The 27,956-nt window shown below is 35.0% G+C and overlaps 1 long non-coding RNA gene across 15 annotated transcripts in view; it reads right to left on the bottom strand.

Moving 5' to 3' along the window:
• LOC140624701 (uncharacterized) overlaps positions 1–27,956 on the bottom strand; it is a 360,972-nt gene that overhangs the window by 164,843 nt on the left and 168,173 nt on the right. For 12 of the 15 annotated variants that reach the window (XR_012024165.1, XR_012024173.1, XR_012024164.1 and 9 more), the window contains 2 exons: positions 22,491–22,567; positions 20,797–21,014 (listed from right to left, as the gene is read on the bottom strand). This is a non-coding gene — a long non-coding RNA (uncharacterized lncRNA). Of the gene's footprint in view, positions 1–14,866; positions 15,212–15,887; positions 15,984–18,338; positions 18,410–20,796; positions 21,015–22,490; positions 22,568–27,956 lie in introns of those variants that run through there. The other 3 variants (XR_012024166.1, XR_012024168.1, XR_012024169.1) reach the window with 3 other exon arrangements.

The following is a 27,956-nucleotide window of genomic DNA, read 5'->3' as shown; positions in this document are numbered from 1 at the left end:
TCATGTGTATATGAAACATTTATCCAGATAGACCATATGCTAAACTATATGTCCTAATACAGCTCAAAAGAATAAACTTTCTAGAGCATGTTATATAATGGTAAGGAAATTCAATCTGAAGTCAATAACCATAAGTTATCTGGAAAAGCTCCAAATATTTAGAAATTAAACAACATACTCTGAATAATCATAGGTAAAAAAGAAATCCCAAGATAAATTGGAAAGTATTTTGAATAAAATAAAATTAAAATAGAACATATTAAAGATGTAGGATATAATTAAATCAGTACAGAGGTAGAAGATTATAGTTTTAAATGCTAATATTAGAAAGGAAGAAAAGTTGAAACCAAAATCCATTTTTATAACCACTATCTTATAAACATCTTCAACAAACTTTTCTCCTTCTGCTTCAATAGTACTCTTCAGAATAAATCCTATCTCTAACTGAAACCAGAATCCTGTTTCCCTCCTTTCTTCCTAGAGAAATCTCAGTTTTAAGCATAACACAGATAGTGGCCATACTCAAATAATCCTGGAGAAGGGAGGCCACATAGAAATGAATGGAAGAGGGATCCCTGGGTGGCTTAGCGGTTTAATGCCTGCCTTTGGCCCAGGATGTGGTTCTGGAGTCCCAGCATCGAGTCCCACATCAGGCTCCCTGCATGGGGCCTGCTTCTCCCTCTGCCTGTGTCTCTCATGAATAAATAAATAAAATCTTAAAAAAAAAAAAAAAGAAATTAATAGAAGGGTCATAAGAACACTTATCTACACCCGTCTTCCTCCATACCACCCATATGTGATCTTATATATGTGCACATACATACACACATAAATATGTCTTACATGATAACAAAGAATAAAACCATCTTTGCCACTGTGGTTAATAATCAAAATCCTTATCATCTTATCATGGTTGATATTTCTTGTCCTACATTAGAATATTTTTGTATCACTTGAAATTTGAAAGCTCTACCTTCTTCTACTTATGTGATTTGTACACAGAAATAAATTTTAGTATGTGGATCTCCTTTTAGTTAGGCATTCTGTTATTACTTCCTTATAAAGAGTGTACCAGATAGTAAAAATGTACTTATATTCAGTCCTGGTTTTTAGGCATATCTTACGTAGGCTTTTCTGTACTCACAAATGCAGACTGAATTCACTAAACTCATAACAGTATAGCAAACGAGTTTATACCTCAATTGCCAATTAGCCAGAAATCTCAGAGACAGTGAGTGAAAATACTCACTTATTTGACATTTCCTTGTACAAATAGAACTGATATTTTTAGCATCTTTATACTGTAAAAAAAAAAATGGATTGGTTATCTGTAAAAAAAAAAAAAAAAAGTATACCTTTAGAACAAAAAGAAGACTTCTAACTCATTCATGTCCAAGGAGTCATGACATGTTTTCTAAATTATGAAAAAAGTCTTCAGTGTTTAAGGAGAAAAATATCCTTACAAATTTAGTTTCATAAACATATTTTTCCTTTGTCATTTGATAGTTGTGCCATAAGATAGATAATCTATAAAATTATGTTTCAGAATGATTTATCATCATAGAGTGATGAAAATTTAATTTGTTAACCTACCAGATTTGTTTGTTTCATTAGGCTATGTGTTTCTTAATCTGTTAGCTTCTTGTTGGGGATAGTATTTAAATGTGTCCAGGATTGCATATTGTTTATTTTCTTATATGTGTGTCTTTGGGCTTGGCGTCAGATGGTCACCACTCTTCTTTTGTAATGAATTAACAATTTTCTTTGTTATTTCATTCTGATTTCCATTCTCTAAGTACTATCATCTATTTTTCCAGGTCCTTAGTTCTTGTCATCCAACTTCAATTTCATCAATATCTGCAAGCTATTGGCCCAACTCTTTCTGCTACCTTGACCCTTCAAAATGCCCTCACTTCCTTACTCAGTACAGCTCAGTGATCCATCATGATAATCATACTTTTTAGATTTACCTATTTCTCTCTCTCTCTCTCTCTCTCTCTCTCACACACACACACACACATACCCTCCAGTTTCTTCTATTTCCTTTGATTATATCCAAAAAAAGCACAACTCAAGTTAAACCCAAAATTTAATAGTCCCATGTCTGGACCCCAATACATGAATACAGATAGAGAAAACTCACTTTAAATTCTCAAAATTCTTAAATTCTTTAAATTATTGAGCCCAGATTTCAAGTGGACACTTACTGCTACATAGCCATTATTCTACATTTCACCAGTAAATTTGTTTTCCCCCCACCAAGATAACAATTTAAAATTAAATCTCTGAGCAGCCCCAGTGGCTCAGAGGTTTAGCACTGTCTTCAGTCCAGGGCATGATCCTGGAGATCTGGGATAGAGCCTCACATCAGGCTCCCTGCATGGAGCCTGCTCCTCCCTCTATCTGTGTCTCTGCCTCTCTCTCTCTCTCATGAATAAATAAATAAAATATTAAAAAAAAAATAAGATTAAATCTCCAAACTTTTTTTCCTGTCTTTTTCAGCCTAGGATCTCAATTTTTATTCATTGAGGAAAAACAATTATATAAATAATACCTCATTTTTCCACCACCAAATATACAAATCTTTTCTGTATTCATATGCTTTTTCACCCTATATTTTAATTGAGTTATCCCTGATCCTCTTATATAATATATATATTAGCTTTTACATATAATACATAAATTAACTTTTCTACATTGTACATTAGATTCTATAGCCTCTTATTTGCTTAAGGATTTCATCTTGTCTGTCTTCTACATCATCAATGGGCTTTTTCTTAAACTTATATCCTCCTTCAGCTATTATTCCAACAGGTTTATCTTTGTATCAAAGCCCTCTTTGAAAATATTTTCTATACACTAAGTAGTAAATCCATCTATCTCTACCATTTAGTTCTCAAACTACTCTGATGTGGTTTTCTTCCTCCTTCACTGAAATTAGCTTAATTATTACTAAACTTCTTTACTGTCTCATCCAATGGAAACATATCTGTTTTCATTCAAATTTCTATCACAGGCAACACAGTTGATGAAAGTTCCCCTCTGTAGTCTTTGAGACTTTATATCTTTCTAACTTTTCTTTGTGACCCTTTGGCTTTTTACTGCATAAAATATTCTCCACAAAATATTGTAGTGTCCAGGGATTGGTTGAGAACCCCATTCTCTTGTTTATTTTCTTCTTACATAATTATATTTCCTTGGATTTAAATAGCTTTATATACTCCTGACTCCAAAATTTGTATCTCTGTTTTGTTCCCCTCAGCACCACATTCATATTCATTCATCTACTTGACCTTTCCACTGTGATTTATAATAGGCATTGTTGGCTTTTGCTTATCTTCAAGACTCATTGTAAATGCTAACTTCTTATGAAAGCCATTCTGTATAAAATTCTTTCCATTTCATTGCACTACTTTATTTACTAAAAGGTACTTATCCCAGTTTGAAATAAGCTTATTTATTTATCATTTCCTTTATTTGCTTATGGTCCTATTCCCTTAATAAAATATAGTCTCCTTAATGGGAAGGTTTTTGTTGATCATGTTTGCCTCTATATCTTCAGCACCTAGAAGAGTACTTAACACATAGGAAGAACTCAGAATACTTGTTAAAGGACACTTAGAAAACACATTCATGAGTTGAATTCTAATATTCACCAATACTGGTATTTATCAATTTGTCAATTCTACTGAGAATTCTATTGATTCATTAAACTGGAATGGTTATAATAGACTTAAAATTAAGGTTACAATTCATCTGTAAACATAATGCTGCAGCATTTATTAGTATATGCCATTGGCTTCAAACTCCTGTCTTTCCACATCTGATGTAGCATGGGTTACTTTTAGGCATAAGAATAAATGGTTTTCACACTGTTTCTTGATATTTATTTATTTAGGCTACATTGTTTTGATTAGGTAATTATATTTTGTAGGTCTTTAGACTCTTTTTACAGTGAAAGTAATTCTTCATTTATACGTTTCAAACTAAGAGTTTGGATGGGATTGGATTGGATATCCACCGGTCAAGGTGGTTGAGGTAAAAATAAGCTTCTCCAAAGACTTTTAAAGAGACCATATATGAAGACCAAAAAATTAATCAGAATTTTACAGCAAATTCATTTCTATTTGAAGACATATGATGACAGAGATTATGAACTAAACAAATGTTACCAAACATATTCCCACAAAAAAATAAGACTTGCAGTATATAGATATGTACCTTTTTGTTTAAAGTACCTGGGTTTATGTTACAAATTTAAGACAATTTAATGTCATCAAAGATCCTAAAATATAGTTTTCTGTTAAAATGTTAGCTATTTTGTTGCTCTACTTAGCTTCATAAACTATGTGTTCCAGTTAAAATTGATAATTTTGCTATTATTGAAGGTTCTGAACAAAATTAAGCACAATCTAAGCAAACGTGCTACATAAGAAATAATAACTAATCCTTCTGTATGGGCCAGAGTGCAGAGTTTGAGGAGGTTTTTAGTTTTTTGTTTTTTGTTTTTTTTTTTTTTGGTTTAGCTTTTCAGTTTTTGTTTTTTCATTCACCAGCAGCCTATTTGGCATCTTACAAACAAACTGTCTAGTTAATAACTACAACCTAAAATTTGTGTGGTTTTTACTTCCCAAAGAAGATGAAGGAATGTCTGAAAATAAGAGATTCAGAAACTATCAGTTATTTGCTATTTATTTCAAGTTCTATATTTTTCATTTCTATATATTCTGATTGCATGAAAGAGTCTTTAACATTCTACAAAATTAACTTCATATTTTCAAATTTGTATTAGCCCCTGGAAATCTGTAAGACTATAAACTTTGTAGGCAATTGACCTTGAAACATTAAAAAAATCACTAAACACTTTTACTGAGAGACTTGAGACTTGAAAGAAGAAAGTTTGGGACATAAATGGAATAGAATTTTTTTTGGTATCTATACATGAACAAAAAAGTCATTGTTTCATTGATGTCTCCATTCACATGGGTCAAAATAGATATTTCACATGTAATATCTTATGCCAAATTCCATTCTATGATTTTCATTACTCATTTGGATCATGGGGCATTAAGTGTGGTGTCTGTAGATAATAGAATGGTTTCTCGTTGGATATATCAAGGAAAACATCGAGGAAATACAGATTTACCACACATCTAACCTTGTAATCTTACCTCTGCTCATCTTTCTAGTATTATTTTGGCCTTTCCCTGCCTTTCTACTCAATTCCATACCTTTACTGAAATAATTTTAGTACCTGAGCAATGTTCTCTATACATTCTCTGCCATTTTACAAATTATTTCCTTACCTGACCCACCTCACTCTCAACACATCCCCAACATTCCCCATATCACACCCTTTCCTGGCTTAGTTACCACTGCTTTTCAGCTCAGGTGTTTCCTTCTCTGTCCCATTCTCTGCCCAGTCTAGGTCAGGTGTCCCTAAAGATAACATCTGGACACATCTCTTTCATGGCACTAAGCACATAGTATTTTAATCCTATAGTTCTTGTTTCTCTGGATCAGAAGGCAGACAATGTGTCTCATACATTTTTAGTCAGAGCTCCAAACCATTATGTAACTGTGTAATGCATGATGACAAGTATACAACAAGTGGTTACTTAATGAATGAACTCAAATGCATGGGTGATAGAACAAGTGGTGTGTGGTGTCTACACAAAGGACAGGAATAGTCAACCCACTCAAGAGGAAATAAAATTAATTAAACATACCTTGTACCTTGTTTACCATAAAAAACTGAAGAAGTAAAAATTAAAACAAATTTGTGTTCAGTCACCTATTCAGAGATAAACTATATTAATGACAGTATTCAATGATAGTAATTATGAGATAAAATGGGATGGTCATAGATTAGTAGGAATGTAAGTGAGAATTTTATTTTTTTTAAACAAAAATTATAGTAATGAACACTGAGAACCATGGAAGTGTTAAAGGCCATTTGACCCACTTTGGGAATTTATCATCAACAAAGGAACCAAAGGAAGGAAAACTTTTATCTCCAACTCATATCCATAAATTCCAGACATATCTACCCAGCTGTCCATTAAACAGCTCTACTAGGGCATCTGGCAGGCACTCAAACTCAACATGTTTGAAATTAAACCCATTCCTGCCTGGAAACTTGACTCCCGGTTATGAGCTAGAGAATATTATTTTTTAGTTAACAGAACTACCATTCACTAACTTGTTGATATGAGAAATCTGGGAAATATCTTTTAATCCATCCTTTCTACTACTCTTGGCTCATCCAATTAAACATAAAGCCTTCCATACTTTATCAAGTCCAATTCTTCTTTCCTCACTTCTCCTATTACCTTACCCTATGGGTCCAGAATCCCTAACTTGATTGTTTCTCTTGCATCCACTCTTAGCCAATCAGTTTTATACAGTACAGACCAATTCTTCTAAAATACAAGTTGTGTAATGTCACTGTCCTACATAAATATTTCCAGTGTTTTCTTATTGTTCTTGTTCATTGCTCCTTAATTTGGCTTAAGAGGTCAACTCCTGTACACTATGGGGTTCTCCTTTACGCTAGAGAACTCAAGTTCTCTAGTTCTGGGGAATTTAAGTTGGTTTACCTCCTCTGCTTGGAAGGGTCTTCCCATTCCATTTCTCTTTCACCTGGCTGTTCTTACTCATCCATTAGGTTTAGGCTTAGTTGTTATCTCCTCTCAGAAAACACAATATTCCTTATCATCCTGTATTTTTCTTCTGACAACATTTGTGACAATAAATAAATTTGTTAGTTAATAACAAACTAAGTTCCTGTCCTACTGGAGTCTAGGAAGGCTGACATTATTTAGATCTTGCTGCCACCATATCCTTAATGCCTAGTACACTAAGACACAGGAAATATTTATATAATAAATTATACAGCTATCACAAACAAGGTGATAGAGCTACATTGTTGACTTGGAGGGATATTCCAGCATACATTGTCAAGTTAAGAAAACAAGTTTATATGAAAACAAAATCAACAACAGAAAAAAAAATGGATAAGTATACACACCTATATGCATAAAAATGTATAGAAAAATACAAAAACTGTTAGCATTAGTTAATATAAAGGATAAGATTTAAGAGTGATAGGGAAAGAATATTACATTTTCTCTTATAAATTTCTATCATTTGACTTAATACAATAACTTACTGGAAGAGGGAAATATGTATTCAAATAAGATAAAAGGTACCAAGAAAATGAAAATGGTGATTATTCTATTCTTTTATAAGAATCTTGAAATGTTATTCATTTTTACAATATCTATTTTAAAGGTTGGAAGCATAAAAGAATAATGTCTCACCTCTCTGCTTGTTAGTCAAAACTGAATCTCTACATTTCTTTGATCATTTGTTTATAAAAATTTCATTTCCATATTGTTCCATACATCTTCTTATCTAGCCCAAATCTCCATCTTCTAAATCCTTCTTATGACTCCCTAAAACTTTGGCTCGACTTCTTGGTTCTTGAGCACTTCCTCCCCTGAAGTCTCTCTTCATTACAGGAATTTATTCTCTCACATGCCTCATATTTCACACCATACAGGCTGAGGCCCATTGTTTTCTCCACTGCTGCTTCTACAGTTTACTTCATGTTGTTGTAAAAGAAGCAACAAAAAGGGAAAGAAAGAAAAAGAGCAAGAAGGAAAGAGAAGAGAAGAAGGAAGGAAGGAAGGAAGGAAGAAAGGAAGGAAGGAAGGAAGGAAGGAAGGAAGGAAGGAAGAAAGAGAAAAAAGAAAAAAAAAAGAAAAGAAAAGAAAGAAAAGAAAAAAGAAAAGAAAAGAAAAGAAAAGAAAAGAAAAGAAAAGAAAAGAAAAGAAAAGAAAAAAGAAAAGAAAAGAAAAAAAAGAAAAGAAAAGGCAAGGCCAGCGACTAGCCCTAACCACACTTTGACTCCAAACATGATATTCAGTTACCTACCTCTATAACTCTTGTCTAATGCTTTGACATAAACCAAACTACAATTTTGCTCTTCTTCTCACCTCAACTTCTTTTTACTCCAGTCTCCTTCTAGCAGTAAATGGCACTTGCATCTTCCTAATTGTTTATATCAAAAATGTGGGGATCATCATTTATCACTCCCTCTCTCACCCTTCATATCTAATTAGATACCACCTCCAAAATATATCATACATCCAATCTATTATAATAGTTTCTTTGATTAAACTCTGCATTCATTTTCTGTTACAGAATTATACATACACTGTCTTTGCAACATGATTTTGTATCTCCCACTAGAGTAGCTAGACTGTATTTCCCTACTCAGTGTTTTACTTGGTCATGTGATTTGCTTTAGCTAAAGGAATGCAGGCATATATTATGTATGTCCCTTCTGACAGGGTATTACATAATGTATGTAATGTATTTACATAATTTGTTTTAGACTTTTGCACCTCTGCCCATCTGCCTTGAAAAGAACATTCCTGGGGAATCCGGCGGTCCTAGGATAAAAGTGTAGATATATGGAACAGATCTGTTTCCAATGCTCAAGGTAAGCTACTGAGTCCTCAGTCTACCTGGAGACCCATGAGTATTAAAAATAAATGCTTATGATTTTTGAGGTTGTCATTGCACAACATTATGGCAGGAAAATACTCATAATACTCTCTCCTAGTCCAATATTGTGTCTCTCATGTGTACGAATGTTGCAGTAGTCACTTACCTCATATTTAAACAGTTCTCTGCATGATACCCCACAGGGCAGCCAGAGTGCGTATTTTATAAAGACAAATTCAATTATTGCCCAACCCTTCTTAGAACCACTTAGTTTTGTTGTTTTTTTTTTTAATTGCACTAGAATATAACATAACTCTATAAGATTCTGATAATCTACTAACAGAAATACACTTCAGATTGCATGTGGAAGTGCTAGTTATTTTTAGGAAAAAAACCTTTTCACTCACTAAATTGTAACTATAGGAAAAATGTTCATGTTTGTTTGGTTCCTTAACTATGTAGAACTTTTTCCACATTAGATTTCTAGTAAAATTTGAAGCTCTACCTCTATCTTTGTCTCCTATCTTGCATAGTCTGGCTTATGCTTAATTATTTACCAGAATTTAGCTCCAATTCTATCTCAAATATTAATTTTATCCTACCAGTTTGTTTTTTCTTAGTATCATTTGCCAATATTTGCAATTACATATGCATGTTTATTTATATAGTTTCTGCTTTATTTTTCTTCTAAAACATTGGAAGCTTTACCGGGGTAGAACTTTTCTTTTGTTTATCCATGTACCCAGCAAATCAATTTGTATCTGAGTTCTTGTGAATGTATTGTTCTTGTCACATTCTTGATGGTATTTTGTTCTGGATGAGTTTCTGTAATTGTATCTGATACTGATTAAGGGTGGTATTAACTTAAATAATACTAGAAAGATGAACTTGAATGATTTTTTAAAAATTTCTCTGGTAGTTAGGCCAAGGAATGGGAATGAATAGCTGACTAAATATCTAAGGAGAGAAAAAACATCAAGTGGTTTTAATACATATCTTGAAAATATAAAGGTAAGAGTGATCATTTAATATATTCAAGAAAAAGAGCAAATCTTGAGTGTAAGAATCTGCATTATATGATTCTGTAATTGCTTATCCTTGAAGTGACACACCCTAGTCACATGCACTCTAGGGAAGTTAGTAGTGGAAACGCCTTCATATTTGTTTATTTGAAAGTTTATCTGGGAGTCCTTCATGATTGAAGAAAATCAGCAGAGGAAATATTCAGACTTAATTATTAGGCGCCTGATAGTTCTTATGGTTGGTAAGCATTATCAATCTACTCATTTGCATGTTTTTGGTTCAAATCTAGCCCCTCTCATCTAAAAACTGTTACTCTTACTGTTATCTGCTCACAGCATACATGGATCCTACTCAACTTACTTCTTGACTACAGGTAACTACTGCAATCTCTCTCAAGAGAACAATATACTGCAGAATTTATGACCATTAGGATGTTACTAAAGGTCTGTAACTTTCACATAGACCCCAAAATATAGTGGAAAACATTGAATTAGGAGCTAGAAAAAAAATTGATTCTTTTATCTCCACTTTCCTCTGCCACTTTCACATTACAAATAAGGTCTCTTTACTTTTCTAAGACTTGGATTTCTTTTAAAAAGAAAGAAGAGGGAAGGAAAAGGGAGGAGAGGAGAGGAAGAAAAAGAAGTGAAAAGAAAAAAGGAAGGAAGGAAGGAGGAAAGGAAATCTCTTTGCTTATTCTTTTTTATTTATTCTAAAAGTCAAATAAATGAGATAGTACATGTGAAAGTACTTTGCAAAATTTTAAAATTAGAGTTATAATAGAGTACCTTATTATACACTTAATTACTCATTACTCTATCTCTCTGGGCCAGGTTGCTGCCCAGACATATTAACAGAATTGAAACAATTAAAAATGAATGTATTTTGGAAATCAATATTTTCTGAATTTGCATGACTTAATATGGTGGACTGAAATTTGGGCCATTTTAATAAGAGGTTTCTGTGTCAATTACTATTCTTTCATGTGCATTTTTAAAATTAAGACTTTCACATGTTTTGAAAAAAACATATATATAAAGGTACATTTTTAAGAAGCCTTGTTCCTGCCTCAGGGAGCATCTATCTTGTTTCCCTTCTCCATCTTCACGTAACCTCTTTTATTAGGTTCTGTTATAAATTCCCAGCCTATCTTTATGTAAACACAAATATATATATTCCTATGTGTCCCACAAAAGTTAACAAAATATACAAAACTTACCTTATTTTTTAAAAAATGGTTTAATGAGACCTTATTTTTTGAACAGTTTTAGATTTCTGAAAAAATGTGAAAATAATAGAGTTCCCATACATTCCTATTATTTATATCATATATTAATAAATTTGTTACAGCTAATGAGCCAATAATGATATATTTTGACTAACTAAAGTCCATATATTTTTAAGACTGCCTTAGTTTTTACCTAATATCCTTGTCAGTGTCAGGATCCCATCCAGGATATCACATCATATTTAGTTATCATGTCTTCTTGGGCTCCTCTTGGCTCTGACACTTTCTCTTACTTTCCTTGTTTTTGATGATCTTGACAGTTCCAAGGAATATTAGTGGGTATTTTGAAGGATTTCCCTCATTTTGAGTTTGTATAAAATGTTTCTAATGATTAGACTGGAGTGTGGGTCTTGGGGAAGAAAACCACAGAGGTAAGCTGCTTTTTTTATCACATCATACCAAGGATACATGCTATCAACATGACATCACTGATGATGGTAAGCTTTCCACATGGCTGTGTCAGTGCCTGTTTTGGTTTCTACACTGTGAAATTACTCTTTTTTCGTCCCTCTTCCATATCATGTGTAACTTTTGCTACGTGAAATACACTTGCAACAGTGTTTGTACCTACATGTTCTTATGTATTATATCCTGGATCTAATGAGATTATTGTCTCTTGTACTTTTGCATTACAGTACTTTTGGTCTAGATTCTACATTGTCTGAGAGCAAGAGTACTACCTGTGATTTTCCCTAGTTTGCATTTCCCTGACTTAACTAATCTGTATTTTATATTTAACTATTCTGAATCTATTTGTTTTAGAAATATCACTTTCTACAGCAAAGCATTGTAACTCACACTAAAGATGTTTTGCTTTTAATAGTTAAGCCCATTTATATTTATTTTAAAAAAAGAGATATGGCCATATTTCAGGTAACACTGTACACCATATAACTGGTAGCATGTAAAACAACATATAATGCATAACACATGAACATTATATAATTTATTTACATGTGAATACATATATAAACATGTATAAATTACACATGTATATATACATGTGCATGTGTGGTTTGTATAAATGTTTTCTTTGCCTCTATTATAGTTCTGAAATTTTTGTAGTCTTGTATTTTTGTTTTAGTAGTCAACTTTACACTTGTACTGTAATACATTTAATACAAGGCCACCCTCTTTTAGATTGTATCTGTTATCGCTTACATATTGTTAACAATTATTTTTCTTACTGAATGATTACTTTTTTCTCTTAAGTGTTCTAAAATTTTACTACTTGAATAGTAATTTAAATGAAATTCTTTGACCCTCATCCTCACAGGTGAGGATCACTGAGCTTATTCTACTTCCAGTATTGCTCCCCTTTCTCCCAATTTTTATTATTCTTTATATCATTTCTATGCCTGGGGGCAATTAAAATTTACATTCCATTTTTTTAATCCTTATCATCACTTTTTTTTGCTTGCATTTATAATTAAATATATCCAATGCTTATTGCCAATTCTTTTGCTAAAATATCCTTAATTTGCGGGAGCACTAGTATTTTTTCAAGAAGGGCTTGGGAACACAATATTCCCAGTGTTCTTTGAATAAAAATTCTGTATTTGTAGACTTTATATTTGAAGAGCAACTTGCTTGGATAAAAATTCCCTGGCTAACATGTTCTGAGAATCCTGTAGTGTATACTATTTATATTAAAAGAGAACACAGTCAACTACTTACTAAAAATAAAATTCACAAACATTTTTTTTTTAGTTCCTGTTATGTGTCAACTGCTTAGTTAGGTGTCAAGGTTATTTAAAACAAAAAAAGCAAAAAATCTAAAATGTAACTGCCTCTGCAGCCCATATAGTCTAAGAAAGGAGTAAATATATCAACAAATAATTACAATGAAATCTAAGAAAATCTAATAATAGCCAAAACCATGAATTGTTGAGTTAGTACATTTGAAGTATCTAAAGCACTGATAAAGGTACAAATATTAGTAAAAATAAAGGTAATATGTATTCTATTTAACAGTGAAAGTAAGTGGATTTTAAACATCAAATTAATTCCAATGTGCAATATTCTCATTATGAATAGTTATATAATATACATGTATTCATTAAGTTAAAAGTGTTATTTAAAAAATGTAGGCAGGGATCCCTGGGTGGCGCAGCGGTTTGGCGCCTGCCTTTGGCCCAGGGCGTGATCCTGGAGACCCGGGATCGAATCCCACATCAGGCTCCCGGTGCATGGAGCCTGCTTCTCCCTCTGCCTGTGTCTCTGCCTCTCTCTCTCTCTGTGACTATCATAAATAAATAAAAATTTAAAAAAAAAAAATAAAAAAAAAAAATAAAAAATGTAGGCATTAACAGCTTTATTTCCCCCACACTTCTCACTTAGTGCCCTTTCAAACTAGCTCTGGAGACCGTGTCCTTCCTTTCCTCTCCATGAGCTCTCTGATGGGCCCCATGATTGTTCCATTTAGTTTCATTTATTTAAATATCTCTTGAACATCTCTCATTTGCCAGGTGTATGTGATACAGCAAGAAACAAAATATGAAGCATAAACAAATTTTTAAAGCTTTATAATATGGTGGTAACAAGTGATGTAGAGAAATGGGAATAACGATTGACTTGAATGTGGAGTTGATTATATGTGGGCTGAGAAGGTACCTCTGAAAAACACTTGAGGTAATGCATAAGCCAGGAAAATACATGTGTTGGCAAAAAGCATTCCAGAGGGAACTGCAAATACAATTCTCTATGGGAGGAGCAAATTCTGTGTGCTCTTGGACAGGCAGGAAGTTGGGGATCCTGTAACTGATGGAGTAGAGGAAAATGACACTGAAGAGGCATCAGAGCCAGATGATGTAGGGTCTTGTATGTCATGTTAAAAAGCTTGGGCTTTTCTATGAAAGAAAAGGGACACAGTTGGACAGTTCTGAGTAGAGGAACGAAGCAATCTGACTTTTATTTTAACAGATCACTCTCAGCTTCTGTGTTGAAAAATGGACAGTAGCGGATAAGAATTGAAACAAGGAGACTACCATTAAGAGGCTTTTCAATAGTACAGGTGACAAATGATGGCAACTTAGCTGAGTGTGTCAATGATGGGTGTATTGGGCAGTAATCAGATTCACGATATAATTTGCAGGTAGAGCCAAAGTGATTTCCTAATGAATTGGATGTAGGATGTCAGAAGAGCAAATCTAGAATGACTTCAGAGTTTCCTGACCTGAGCACCAGGAGGATTGAGGTCACTGTATACAAAGATGGAAGAAGATCAAGATAGAAACAGGTCTGGTGGGCAGACTGAGGTCAACAGTTAAGTTTTGGCTGTGAGAAGCCAACGCACATCTAAGTGAATAAACTGAATATACAATAAAGTATGTGTGGGATTCAGACGAGTGGTCTAGGATAGTATAGGAGGCAACTGCAGCTATAAATTATATCAAAGCCTTGGGACTAGATAAACTCTCCTAAGAAGTGAATATAGTTGGGAAGGTGAGTGCAAGGATCAAACCCCAGAGCACTTCAGAATTGAGAGGTAATTTGGAAAAGCCACAGACACTAAGAAGAAATAGCTACTGTTGTAGGAAGAAAACCTTAAGAGATAATATTCCAGAAAGCAAATGAAAGTGTATAAAGGAGAAAGGCGGTGTGTCGTATGCCGGCTTTGGATCAAATCAGATGAGGACTGAGATGAGACCACTGGACTTATCGATGTCTGGAAGTCATCTCTGACCTCGATGAGAGCAGTTTGTGTAGAATAATGTGGGTATAAGTCCGGCTGATGTGAGATTCAAAAAAGAATGTGTTGGCAGATACTGACAGCCTTTCTGAGTTTTTCTACAAAAGGAAGTAGAGAACAAGTTCTCCAATTGTAACTGTAAAAAGATGACATTTCTGTCATTAGACTTTCATTCTCTGTATGATGAAGAACTCCCATTTCTGACCCGCATTAGCCTTCAAAAGGCTTTGGTGGCACAAGGGGTACGGTTGACTTTTCTGCCAGGCCGCCTGTCTCTGCTACTCCATTCCATTAGATGAGCTGCTGCTAGCTTCGCAGGGGTGAAAAAAGCAGCAGGAAAAAGGAAGGGGTCATAAGGGGAAGAAGAGTTGATACTTGACCAGCAATAATGGAATCTGACTTCGATCTTCCTAGAGCATGGCAGGTATTTATATCCGAATTTCAGGCTTGAAAAATGTTCACACTTAGTCCCCGTTCCTCCTTCCCCGACTCCCACTCCAGGATAAAGTCTGGTTTCCTAAATTCAGATAATGTCGCCTTCAGTTTGTATTTTGTAAATATTCTCTCACCACGCTGGTTTTGAGCCATACTCCAAACTCTTTTGAGCCAACTTTCCACCAAGTGACCTTCTTTGGATTAAGCTCCTTTAGGACCACAGGATGAGCATGATTTATGCAGCCTTTGCCTTTAAGTACCTTAGGGAAAGCAGATTTTTCTTAATGCCAGCCTTCTCCTTGAGCAATCATCAGAACAACTAGGCAGCCAGGCAGTCTTAACCTTCCAGACTTTTACAGGCTTGTGTATGATGCCAAGGTTACCTCCTGCCAACCAAGCTGTTTTCTTTGCTATATAATTTTCTGAAGGTAATTGTAAAGTTCTACTTTGGAGGATGAACTAAATACTGGCAACTTACTTAATGCATATGATATCAAGTACTATTCTAGAAACTTTACTACTATTAAAAAACGTGTTGCTCACAGCATCTCTTTCAGTTAGGAATCCATTTTATGCACAGGGAAACAAATCATCAAGGACTTTCCCTGGATCCCTGGCAGATGAGCAAGACGTCTGCATGCATGACGCCTGGCAGATACCACTAAAAATGATGACATCAGATATTTTAAAGATGCAGCTCTATATGGAAGGGAGAACTCAAAAAAGCAATTGACGGTGTACCTGCTCCCACCATGTATGCTACAATGTTGGACATTGGGAGCCCACAGCCTAATGCAGTGCTGCAGGGTCACCCTGACTTCAAGTGTTCTTACTGCTTCTGCGTATGGACCACCCACCCTCTAACATGGTGCTGCTCAGGTCTGGTTGTCTTCATGAAGGAATTCTCTCCAGAAAGGCAAGGAAGGATGTTCATACCTTGATTTCTTATCTTAGCCTCCTGGGATTTGGCTGGCCAACACTGTCTGTCTCAAATACTATGCTGTGAATTGTTTTAATAAAGGACTTCAAGGGCTGGAAAAAAAAATAAAAGTGGATATATATCCACTTTCTTAAAATATTTATTTATTTATTTATTTATTTATTTATTTTTATTTATTTATTTACTATGCGATCATGTGGCACAGAAAGAGGGAGGAGAATCTTAAGCAGGCTCTGTGCTTAGTACAGAGCCTGACTTGAGGCTTAATTTCATGGCCCTGAGATCATGACCTCAGCTAAGATCAAGAGCCAATTGATTAACCAACTGAGCTACCCAGGCATCTATCTATCTATCTATCTATCTATCTATCTATCTATCTATCATCATCATCTATTTTTAAAGTCAGAAGAAATCCTCAATCTTTCTAGCTCAATGTCAGTGTCAGAATCACCTGAAAAGCTCCTTTAAAATGCAGAAGGGCATTATCCATTCCTGGAGAGTTAGAGCCTTGAGGTCCAGGGTGGAGTCAAGCTGCTACCTAGTTGATTCTAATTTTGATGCTTAGTGAAGTTGCCTAGTAACTAGAATAATTGTTCTCAAAACTTCAGTTATCTCTGTACCATCTACATGAATACCATTTGGAGGTTGAATATTAATACTTGATAATTAAATATAATCTTTTCATTGATATTTTGCATATACTTTTTCATTATATATGTATATAAACTAATAGATACATAGATAAGATAGATAGACCTTTATATGTAGACCCTTATGTAGCCAGCTTACATTTGATGGAACATTTCATTAGTCATTTCATGGTTTTGTGTGCATGCATTCACAGTTTGGGATTGCAAACTAAAACACCATTAAAATTCAGCATATGCTTCTCCCATAAAGTATTGCAGTATAAATGATTTACATTTAACTATTTAAAAAATAATGTTTCAGAGTATAAATATTTCCAATGAGATGTTATAAAAGAGCATGCTGTTAACTACAAGAATACTGCATAGTAAAGAAATATTAATATCACTGTACATAGTAAATAAGAAATGGCTTTTCTTATATAAAATCATGAGACATGGAGAACATGAAAACTAAGAAATCAACCTGGTATTTGAAATGTACAGTGAGCTTTGAATAATGAAAGCTGATTTGGACATTTGGAGATCTGATCAGGATACTAAAGAGAGAGGGAAGGGGGAAAGAACACACCCTAGTGGAAGACAAGTGTAAGCTGAAACCTAAGTATAGCTCCTGAACTTCTCTAGAAACACACATCAGCTAAAACCCAATTACATAATCTAATTACATTTCTGGTGAAACTCTCCTTTCCAGTGTTGATTGGTTATCAACAACTTCATTTGTAACTACTTGGAACCCAGTAGGTAGAGAAAAGACCCACTACAGTGGGACAAACTATAAAATACGTGTGGTTGATCCATTTAGCCATCATCCTTCATGATTATCAAGAAAATGTGCTCAAGTTCATTTATGACTAATCGACAAAATCGTCATTACAAAACAAAAGCTATCTTTCCATACTGAAAATTTTCCTTAACTGATTTTTAACTGGAACCAATTGCTTCTCTGTCCTAAAATCTTTTTTTTTTTTCTTTTTCATTTTGGTCAAAGTGAAAGCTTGCTTGACTGCTTTCTTTTCCCGCTGTGCTTAAGAACAAAAGCACAAAAAAATGATCAATATGGCAATCAAGACACTTCAATAAGACAGTTTTTCATGTTTGCCACCAGTGAATGCCACAGAGACCACTGTGGTAGGACAACAGAGAGGAAACTCTAAGGCAATATTTGAGTTAATTTGCAAGTTTTAACATTTCTTTAGAAAAATTTGGTCCTTTGGTTCAGATACACAGTTCATAGTGCCATCAACTGAAGCTGTGCACAGATATACAGGGAGAAAATGTCTCCTTTCAGGTTAACTTGGTTTTAAACTCACAATGTGAATTCTCTATTTGAAATGTAGCTAGTTTCATCTAGTCTAAATTGGGGATATGTATCATTGTCTCTTTTTGCCTTAGGCCAGTACTGGAAATGAGATGTTTCATTTCAGTGCATTTTTTCCAGTTGAAATTGTGTAAATAAATAGATTGGTAAAGATTTAATGAAATCATCAATAGCCCAGAGGCATCTATTGGCCCCGTGCTAAGCATGTGGCATAATCAACTGTCTAAGAGATTGAAAGTCCTAGGTACTGGGATTTAAGGTTATCATGAGCTCAGAGTAGTGGGGATCTAGAAAGGGGTTGGCATAGTATCTTCATATGCATGAGTTAGGTCAAATGAAGGAATTAAGTGATCCAGGGCATTTTAACCAATAAAAAGAAACTCTATGGATAATTCAAATATTAAAATTCATATTTAAAAAAAATAAAATAAAATTCATATTTTAATAGTAAAGAAAAACTAGAATTCAAGAGAACTTACTTTTCCTTCTGGTTTTCTTAACTACTGCTTGCCTTTAGAAAAGCCAAATGATTCCTCTATGCCTTAGTCTTCTGGCAGGAAAAAAACATGGTTCAAAAGGACTCTTTAACTCAGAACATTAAGGATTGCAGAAACAAGAAGAAAGTAACAAAAAATGGATGTGAGCATCAACTGGAATAGTGCTGCATTTTTCTACTGCATTTTACATTTGCATTTGAAGGAGTCCTGTGGCTATAAAATGTTTGAAAAACCAGTAGTCTGAAAGAGGATTTCTAAAGTGACCTCCAGCTCCAATGGTAACACAGATTATTTTAGATGAGCTACATATGTAATTCTCAATTCTATCATTAGTAACCTCCATAAACATAGCTTCTGTGACACAAGGATTTTCTTTGACACTGATTTGCAATGGAGAAGGACATCGCTAACAGGGAATAAAGGGAGGGAATAGAGCAGAGATATACCACAAGGTATATTACTTTGTTAGAGGAGAAAATCAACGTGAACATTTGTATGCATTCAGAAACAAATAGAAAAAAAATGTTATTTGAGAGCATTTGATAACTATTTGGTAACTTTTACATTTAATGGGAAGAGAAAAGAAAATGTTTATATGAAAGTGAGAAAAGTATTACTTTTATAGAGCTAATTAATGACACATTATTTTTAGAGCAATCTGTAGATTTACATAAACCATGTCTGTTTACAATGGTCTTAAGAAATCCTGGACTACATATTTTGATCAGATGCAAAGTCACTTTATTGAATAGTATTTGAAAGGGGTGAACTTTTGTCAGAAATAATTCATTGCAGTACAAAGATTTCATTGCAATAAAACTGTATGTATACTCAAAGAGAATGTACAATTCAGGAATTTATTTTTCTAAATGAATAAAGGGAATTAAGGGGCGCATGGCTGGTTCAGTCAGTTAAGTGTCTGCTTTCAGCTCAGGTCATGATACTAGGGCCCACTTGGAGCCCCCACCCAGTGGGGAGTCTGCTTGTTTCTCCCTTTCTACCCACCCCCTCAACGTGCATGCACTCTCTCTTTCCCAAATAAATAAAATCTTTAAAAACTATTTTAAAATAAAGGAAATTAAAATGGCATTCTATTGAAAAAAAAAATCTCATGACATATTGACCAGGTAAGGAAAACTGGAAAAATATTGTACTTCATTTACTCAATTTCTGATGGGAAATATTTTTTAAAACAACCTAATCCTAAATCTTAATTGGAATCGTGCAATAGTATTCTCCCCAAATATTCAGTTTGTATTATGAAAGAAATGAGACACTTTGGGAAAACAAAAAATCATGCCTAAAATTCCCATTTATTCTCACATATTCTTAGTATCTAAAATGATGTAGAAGAGTCCTCCCTGCTAGGTTACTTTGGTTGTTCTTCCCAGTGACGGCAAAAAGTCATATTGTTTAATAAGGGAAAACACGTAAGGAGAAATGATTTTGTTTTGCTGAAAATAATTAAAGATGGCAAAACTATTAATTTGTTTGACCAAGTCAATCAAATATTAGAATATATTAGAAGTCTAACTAGAAGGAAAATTGTGCTTCTGGGTGCATGCACCCAGAAGGATTCCACATCATTTTGTGAGGAAAAGCTAATTTCCATTTTATCAATTCCCCAAGATAAATATGGGTGGGCAAAAGAGGAGCTTTTTAGAAAAATCCCTACTCAGAACAAATTACAGGACTCTGGGAGTCTTTAACAGCTAATTGAGGAAACATGATAAACCAAATGAAACTTTTGATTATTTAAGGTTATTAAAGGTTAGACATAGGAGCCAGAAGATTGTGACATCCTTTGTTGTTGTTGTTGTCCATTTAAAATGTTACGTCTCACCTTAGCTGAGAAATCAGAAAGTCACCTGATTAAATAAAAGACTTCAAGTACTGTGACATTTCAATAAATTATTATCATACACTTTCAGAATATGTCAAAAGTTAAATTTGAATGACAAGAGAACAATAGAAAATAAAAACCAAAACCAAGATCACATCAATTGCACTGGTGTGAATCCACCTATGGGGTTACCATTCTCTCTTTTGGATATATTTCAATTATTTTATATTTTGAGATGATTGGAGGTTTATTTCAAAAGAGAATTAGATTCTTGATTAAAAAGTTAATAAACTGGGGATCCCTGGGTGGCGCAGCGGTTTGGCGCCTGCCTTTGGCCCAGGGCGCGATCCTGGAGACCCGGGATCGAATCCCACATCGGGCTCCCGGTGCATGGAGCCTGCTTCTCCCTCTGCCTGTGTCTCTGCCTCTCTCTCTCTCTGTGTGTGTGACTATCATAAATAAATAAAAGTTAAAAAAAAATTAACAAAAGAGGCAACCTTATCTTTAAAAAAAAAAGTTAATAAACTAGTCTCACTTATGACTCTATAATAGTCTTCTGCTTAACCACTAACTTTGTTTTCTTTTCCTCCCACTTACCTCATCCCACATAGAATCCACAAATTCCAAGTTAGAATCACAGCTCACTGATGTGCTCCCAAAGTGACAGAAAAGGATTTTCCTTCCCTTAGTTGAGTCAGTCTCTAAGGCAGATGGCTAATTCATTGCACCTGTAACCAATTAGCCATTCAAAACAACTGATTCTTCACAGTAAATTGTTGCCTTGCCAATCTGAGAAGCAGGTGCATATTCAATGGCTAAATAATCCAAATACAAAATTCTTTTAGATTAATGTGCAGAAAAATATGACCAGTTATAATAATTCCATTCTAAATTAAGAATTTAATTATTTCAGGTTTCGAATCACAGCTTTGAGAATTTTCTTTTTTTCATTCTGATATTTGGCTACCAAATTAAGCAGATGTTTTTTCAATGAAAATTAACTTTCTTTTTCAAAGAAGATTTTGAAGTTTATTTTTCTTCTTTCTTAAAACAATGAATTTTGATTACAATATACGTATCGAAACATATTATGTTATATAATAATCCATTTAAATCACCTGCTTCAAAACGGTTACCTTTATATGGAAGATGTAACTTCCAGCCCAGGCACCATAACTAACTCCATGGAACCAAGTACAGTGTAGCCACTCTTGTGTGTTATACAATAAGAATCTATGTGGATTATTCTCTCACTACTGTGCCAACATTACAGACATTCATAGACTTGAACCATTTTATTCTAGGAAATTATTCAACAAAAATTTTCACCTTTCTCAGATATATTGTTTGAATATGGAGAAGGGTTACAGTGATAATTTTCTGGGTGGCAGATGCCTAAAGAACAACTAAACATCCCAACTTCTGGCTTCTTTTTCCCATCAGAATGATGGTTATGATAAGGAATCACTCCCAAGAGGAGTATCAGACCCTATTTAGTTGGCATCAAGATCTTACATCTTCCCATCCCAGGAATCAACCTTTAGGGTACATATAGGGGGAAACCATGAACACATTTCTAAAATTAATAAGAGATCTCCAAACACCTCAACTGAAGGTTTTGTACAAGAAAGAGATTCTATGTGAGAGGAACTAGAACTCTGACTGCATCACTGTACCAGATGTAGCCTCACATCTGGGCTGGACACATAGAGACGCTTTCAACTCATAGTTCCCTTTTCACATCCCATGGGTTCCCAATCATTTGGATAGTATTTTCCATATGTTTCCCATGATTTTCACTTCTTTGGTCACTATTTTGATGCCCTTGTCTGCCAACTGATTTATTCAAAGTAGTCACACATTTTTTTTTCATTTACTTATCCAATAAATATGAATTAAGTATCTACAAGGGACAAGGCACAAAAAAGGAAAATGGTAAAGGAAGGATAAGGCAGACAAGGTGTCTATTTTAATGGAGTTGATAGTCTAAGGCAGATACTGACATATAAATCAATATTTACAGTTTAGTCCTAATCCAGACTTGAGGATCATGAAGTCTTCCTGGAATAAGTGAATGCCAAAGCCAAAACCTAGTGGTTAAGTCCCTTCTCTAATTAAGCAAAGGAAGAAGGAATACTTTCCCAGACAAGGGGAATAATGTTTCTTGTCTCTTGACGCTCAGTGTCACCCTTCACAATGCTGGCTTACAGATTTATGTCTTTAACAGTACGCCAGCCCATGGCCATCCTCTGTTTATAGATTCCCTGTTGTCTCCTGAAGAAATTACACACCTGAGATTAAGTTTCCAGTCTCATCTTCTCCAACAAAGAGCGCGATAGTACAATTTCACTGTAGTATTAGTCCTTTGCTGAAAAATAGGAAGAGTTAATCTATTTTCTTTTGTTGTTTGCACTATCTCCTTATACTGGAATGCCTCACACCATAATGCCTCGTCCATCACTTGAAATTCTGCTTACCTTTAAATGTCTTCTCTCAAGATTTCCATAGCACCTTCATAATTAGTAGCTTATTTTTCTGAAATTCCACTGTCCATTCTTTGCCCCTCAATCATATAGTGCCTATTTTATTCTGTTTCCTATGACAGTTTTCTGTTTATAACTGAAGCTTAGGCTATTGTAGCTTTTGTGGAAGGCTCAGCCTACTCTTTCAGAATCCCTACTTCCCATTCAAGTCTAGAAAACTTTTTCCCTGTTAGCTGCTTTGCTGCTCTGTGAAAATAGAATTGCCCACAATTTCCTGTCTCCCTGGAAGTAGCAGAGGTAACTAGATTCCAGACATTTGCGATGGGATTTCTCACTATCAGAGTTTCCCTTGGCATCTAGATTTGACCTTGTTTATGCTTTATTTCTCCTCTCCTGCCAAGTACCCTAAGCTTCCTGGCATCACTTTTCCTTTCCACTCTCTAGCATTGTGGATAGAATGCCATTTAGAATTATGGCTCTTTCTGCCATAGGAGAAAGCAAATTGTCTTCCAAATATGACAGAGCTTTTCCAAAGAGATGGATTTGCATTTAGGAAATTATGGATTTTTAAAAATCTCCTGAAGAGAGATCTGCTTTTTTTTTTTAAATGCAGAACTCCTTAGACAAGAAAATCATACCAGGCTAAAGCAAATTCGTTTTTTTTTCTAACATTCTTCCACTCTCCAGTCTTGTCCCTTAGACAGTCCCTGACATTAGAGTTGTAACAGGGAACCCTTGAAGGTTTGGGTGGACACCCTTCATCTCAGACTTGGGTAAGGATTTTGATATTTGAAGAGAACGAACTCCTGGTCATAGTATCCCCTTACAGTTGCCCCAAAGAATACTTGTGACATTTACAATGTAAACTCTTGGGAATCCTATGACTCTTGATGCCCTGAAGTCACTGCAGTAGGCTTTGGTTGCACACATCTCCCTCTGCAACTAGATTATACCTAACTCTATTTTGCAAGTCTCTCAACCCTGTGGAAATCTTGCCTAGGATGGCGCTTTGTTCACAGTAGGTACCTAATAAATGCATGTTGAATTGAATTTTCCCAGGAACAAACATATGGCATAGATGACTAAAAAGTGAAAATCCTCCATAACATATTGCATTGCCATTTAAGGGGGGGAGAATCTTGTTAATGTTCATGGTGACAAGTTTATGTCCTGAAACACGAGATCTGATTAGCTTTTTTATTTTAGCTCTCATAACTACTAGTTTTATTGCTGGTCATAAAATTATCCAGCTCATTTTGGAATTCAGCTGCAAAATAGAACACTTTGACCTCCTGTGATTATACCAGTTTCTGTGAACATATGACTTCATGGCAGGGGTTTTACTTAAACTAGGGTTTGGAAACCTTAGGAGGTTTTGTTGACGAAGTCTCATAACGTCTCAGGGATGAAAACACTTTGGGTGCATTTGACAGCAATACCAGCAAAAAGTAGACGTTTTTTTTGTCAAGATATTATCTTGTTAGCTGGGATCTTGTAGTCCTAATGGTAAGATCATGCGTTCCATTTTTGTATGTCTGTTCCCCAGTCTTGGGCTGTACCCCTAAGCTATAATCCACAGATACCCATCATTTGCTAGGAACACAAGAGCACCAACTTGAAAATCCATCAATAATTCATTTCAAATATATGTTTTTAACACCTGATAAAGTGTTCTGAGCGTATTTTGTAGATAAGAAACTAGCAGTGACACTAGGATTTAAAAAAATAAGTAGACATACAAGAAATTTTAAGGATTGTCGTAAGGTCTGACACTGCTGAGACACTTTTATTGTCTAATTGGCTGCCTATCAGATCTATGACTAGTTTTTTAAATTATGGAAGTATAACTAACATACAATGTTATATTAGTTTCAGGCATACACAATAATTATTCAACAATTCTACACATTTCTTAGTGCTCATCAAAATAAGTGTGCTCTTATCCATTCCCCTAAAATATGGCCATTTTGAGAGAAAATCAAGCACTGGGAAGTATCTATACCCTGGGTTGAGGTCAGCTGGCTTGATCAGGAGAAATAAAGAACAACTGGTTAGATTGTTCTTTTGTTAGATTTATCTTCAGTTAATTCATTTTAGTAGGCACCAGGACTCTAGGCTTCAGTGAGTCTGGAGTTTAAAACAGATTGTGTCAAGATACCTCATGAAGTGGGGAGAGGACTGGCTTCCCATCCATGACTCCTGGCACTATGATCAGGAAGGTGGTGGCAAGTTATCTCAACAAGTAGTGAGAGCAAGCTGCCACCATCCCATACTAAGAATTGCATAAAAGTTTCCTGAAAAAATCAGGAAACCTTATTTTAAACAAGGATATGTTCACAGGGACTGGAAAAAATGGGATTGGGAGGGTAAGGACAGCCACAGTGCCAAAGGAATCAGGCCAGGTTCCACATTATCAAAGCTTTTTCACTGATGAGGGAAGGGGGTAAAGAAAAAGTGACTCTCAGATACATTTCTCTCTTAATACGAATAGGAACAATGAAGGATGTGCCACTCTCCTTCCTTAGAATCTGCTCAGACCTGCCCCAGATTTGCCAGCCAAGCTTACTACAGGCTCCAATGAATAAAGGAAAGATATTCTTGACAGAAAGATGTAATACATGGCAGGACTACTGGGCTCAATCCCAGAGGCTACTTTTGTGAAAGCTTCTCTTTTATGAATCTCCAAGGCTTTTTCCTAACTAGGTCTTTCCAAACTCACTATAGCAAAAGAGAACAAGAAACTTCTGAAAACAATACTTGGAGATGGTACGAAAGATGGTCAGAGTAAACAGCAACAATCTTGATCATTCCTACTTCTGCATCCCCTCCCTGTGCCACACTGGTATGATTTTGTTTATCTGTTCCCTCAGATATCTACACCTTCAGCATCATTTCCCCTCAGAATACCAACTGGCCCAGCTGTGTGAAAAATGAGATGGACATTAAACATTTTTTCCACCATTAAAGGTAATTACTTTCATCACATTTTGTTTTTGTATGTCTTAATTTAGACATCCTTCATTCTTGCACTGTGTTCTTGGGAACACGAACAATCTCAGGGATAAACACCAACTCAGGATTACAGAGAAGACACGTGCACACACACACACACACACACACACACAGATCTGTTGCTCTATTACTATAAATAGCTCTTTGTCATGCATACCGGTCTTCTACTACATTCTGCCAATTAGGCAGTCTTCTCTGCCACATTTAGAAGTAGAAGGATTTAATGTCTTTTTTTTTTCTATGAGATTACCCTTCTGACTGATATGATCCAGAACTCAAATAGAATGCAGATATTGTCAGGGGGTCCATGGTCATAGAAGGGTCTGGGAGGTTTAAGAAGGTTGGGGCTTATGCCCAAGACTATTGTGAGTTCCTGGACCTTTAGGCATTGGTCTGGAGGGCATATTCTTCATTGGATTGGTCTATGCCAGTTACACATGAAATCATGTGGTGGAAATTTTTCAGATTAGCTCACATTTTAAAAGAAAATGTCAAAAAAAAAGAAAAGAAAAGAAAAGAAAATGTCCATCCTCTTCTTAAAGATATAACATGAAAGTAAATCTCCAGGAAGTAACTCTTGAGAATTATGCACATCCTGTTTACTTTTTTTGCTGAATCTATTAGCTAAGATTGAGTGGGCTAAGAGCCCAATTTCTTGCCTTATTCTAGTTGCAGTGAAGTGGTAGCTAAGGGGGCAAAAATGTTTTCCTGACATTGGTGAAATCTTTGCACACTGACCAAACTGCCATTCCAATAAAATGATCCAATGTGCAATGTTGCATGCTGGTCATGTATCAGATTCTGAATTCACTGTATCCTAAATTCTTCCACCTTATACTGTTCTTTCTAAATTTCCAAGAATTTTATGAATTTTTATCACTAGTAGGCTTTGGATAGTCTAGGTTGTTTCTAAATATATCACACCAGATATTTTTCAGATTCCCTGAGGGATTTAATCGTTTCAGACTTTTTAGATATAGAACAAAAAGAGATAGGAACCCTGAACAGATAGGCTGTACAACACACAAAAGATTTTTGAACTATGAGCCAGGTCACCTCTCCTTTCAAATGTAGGGAAGGGCTGTAAACCTATCCTTCTCCTCTTTTACTTGCCTTTCCCAATTTGCAGTATGTGGAAGGCCTCCTTGGTTTTTTGTTTTGTTTTGTTTTGTTTTGTTTTGTTTTGTTTTGTTTTGTTTGTTTGTTTTGTTTTGTTTTGTTTTTAAGTCCTTCAGGATTTCTCCTGCTAGTTGAAAAAAATCTATGTCAAATGGGCATTGTCTAATAGAAGAACTCCAGATTGTCTCTAACAGATAAAAGCCTATATTTACTAATATAAAAGAGTGCCTTATGGAGAACCATAATTTATGTGGAAGGGGAAAAACATAGGGTAAACCAGCCTACATGTTTTCAATAAAATTTATTTTTCCTAATTATCTCCCTTTAACTTTGTAAAGTAGAAAACTGAGCTCCTTTTATAACAATTAGGTATTTCCTTTAAGCTTCCTTTTTTTTCTCTCCCCACAGGAAACACTAAGAATAATAGTCGAGAGAGAGAGAGAGAGACAGAGAAATTTGAAATAATTTCTACACACCTATATTTAATCAGGATATGCTAGGTGAGAAAACAAAATATAATCTTATGGCTTAATACAACAAAGACTAATTTCTTCTTCACAGGAAAATCTCCAAAATAACAAGTCTACTTGAAGTAAATGCGTCCACCAGCCCTAGCTGCTCCATCTGGAATACTTAGCTTCCTTGATCACCAAACAAGGAAGGAAGTGTTAGAGGTTTCACCCTTGCAATTCAATGCTATGGGCTGTTAGTTACATAGACCCCTTCTGCTAACGGCCCTTAGCAGAAATCCGCCACGTGAACCGGATTACATGCAAGGACAGCTAGGTTTACTCTTCCTGTTTGCCCAGAAAGAAGTGTAAAAGATGTATAGGTGAGCACTCCACGTCCACATGACCCACCTCTCTTTTCCTCAAACCCCCTTTTCCCTGACCATACTTAAACTTAGCTTCGAAGGAGATCAGGGAAGAAGATACGGAGATACTGTCAAGAAGAGATGTTTGGGGTGATCTCAAGCAATTTTTACTAGCTTGGAAGTGGTATGGAGTTAACATCATCAAAAGTACTAAAACCTTATTTCTGCTGCCTTTCCATTTCATTTCCCTGTTCACATGTGCCTCATGCTCTTAACCTATAAGGCAAACTATTAAATATGTTTTACAGAACCCCAAGATTAATGACATT

Source organism: Canis lupus, chromosome 35 (assembly GCF_048164855.1).
Source record: "Canis lupus baileyi chromosome 35, mCanLup2.hap1, whole genome shotgun sequence".
Taxonomy (NCBI): Eukaryota; Metazoa; Chordata; class Mammalia; order Carnivora; family Canidae; genus Canis; species Canis lupus.
This window is presented reverse-complemented; position numbering and strand designations above follow the sequence as displayed.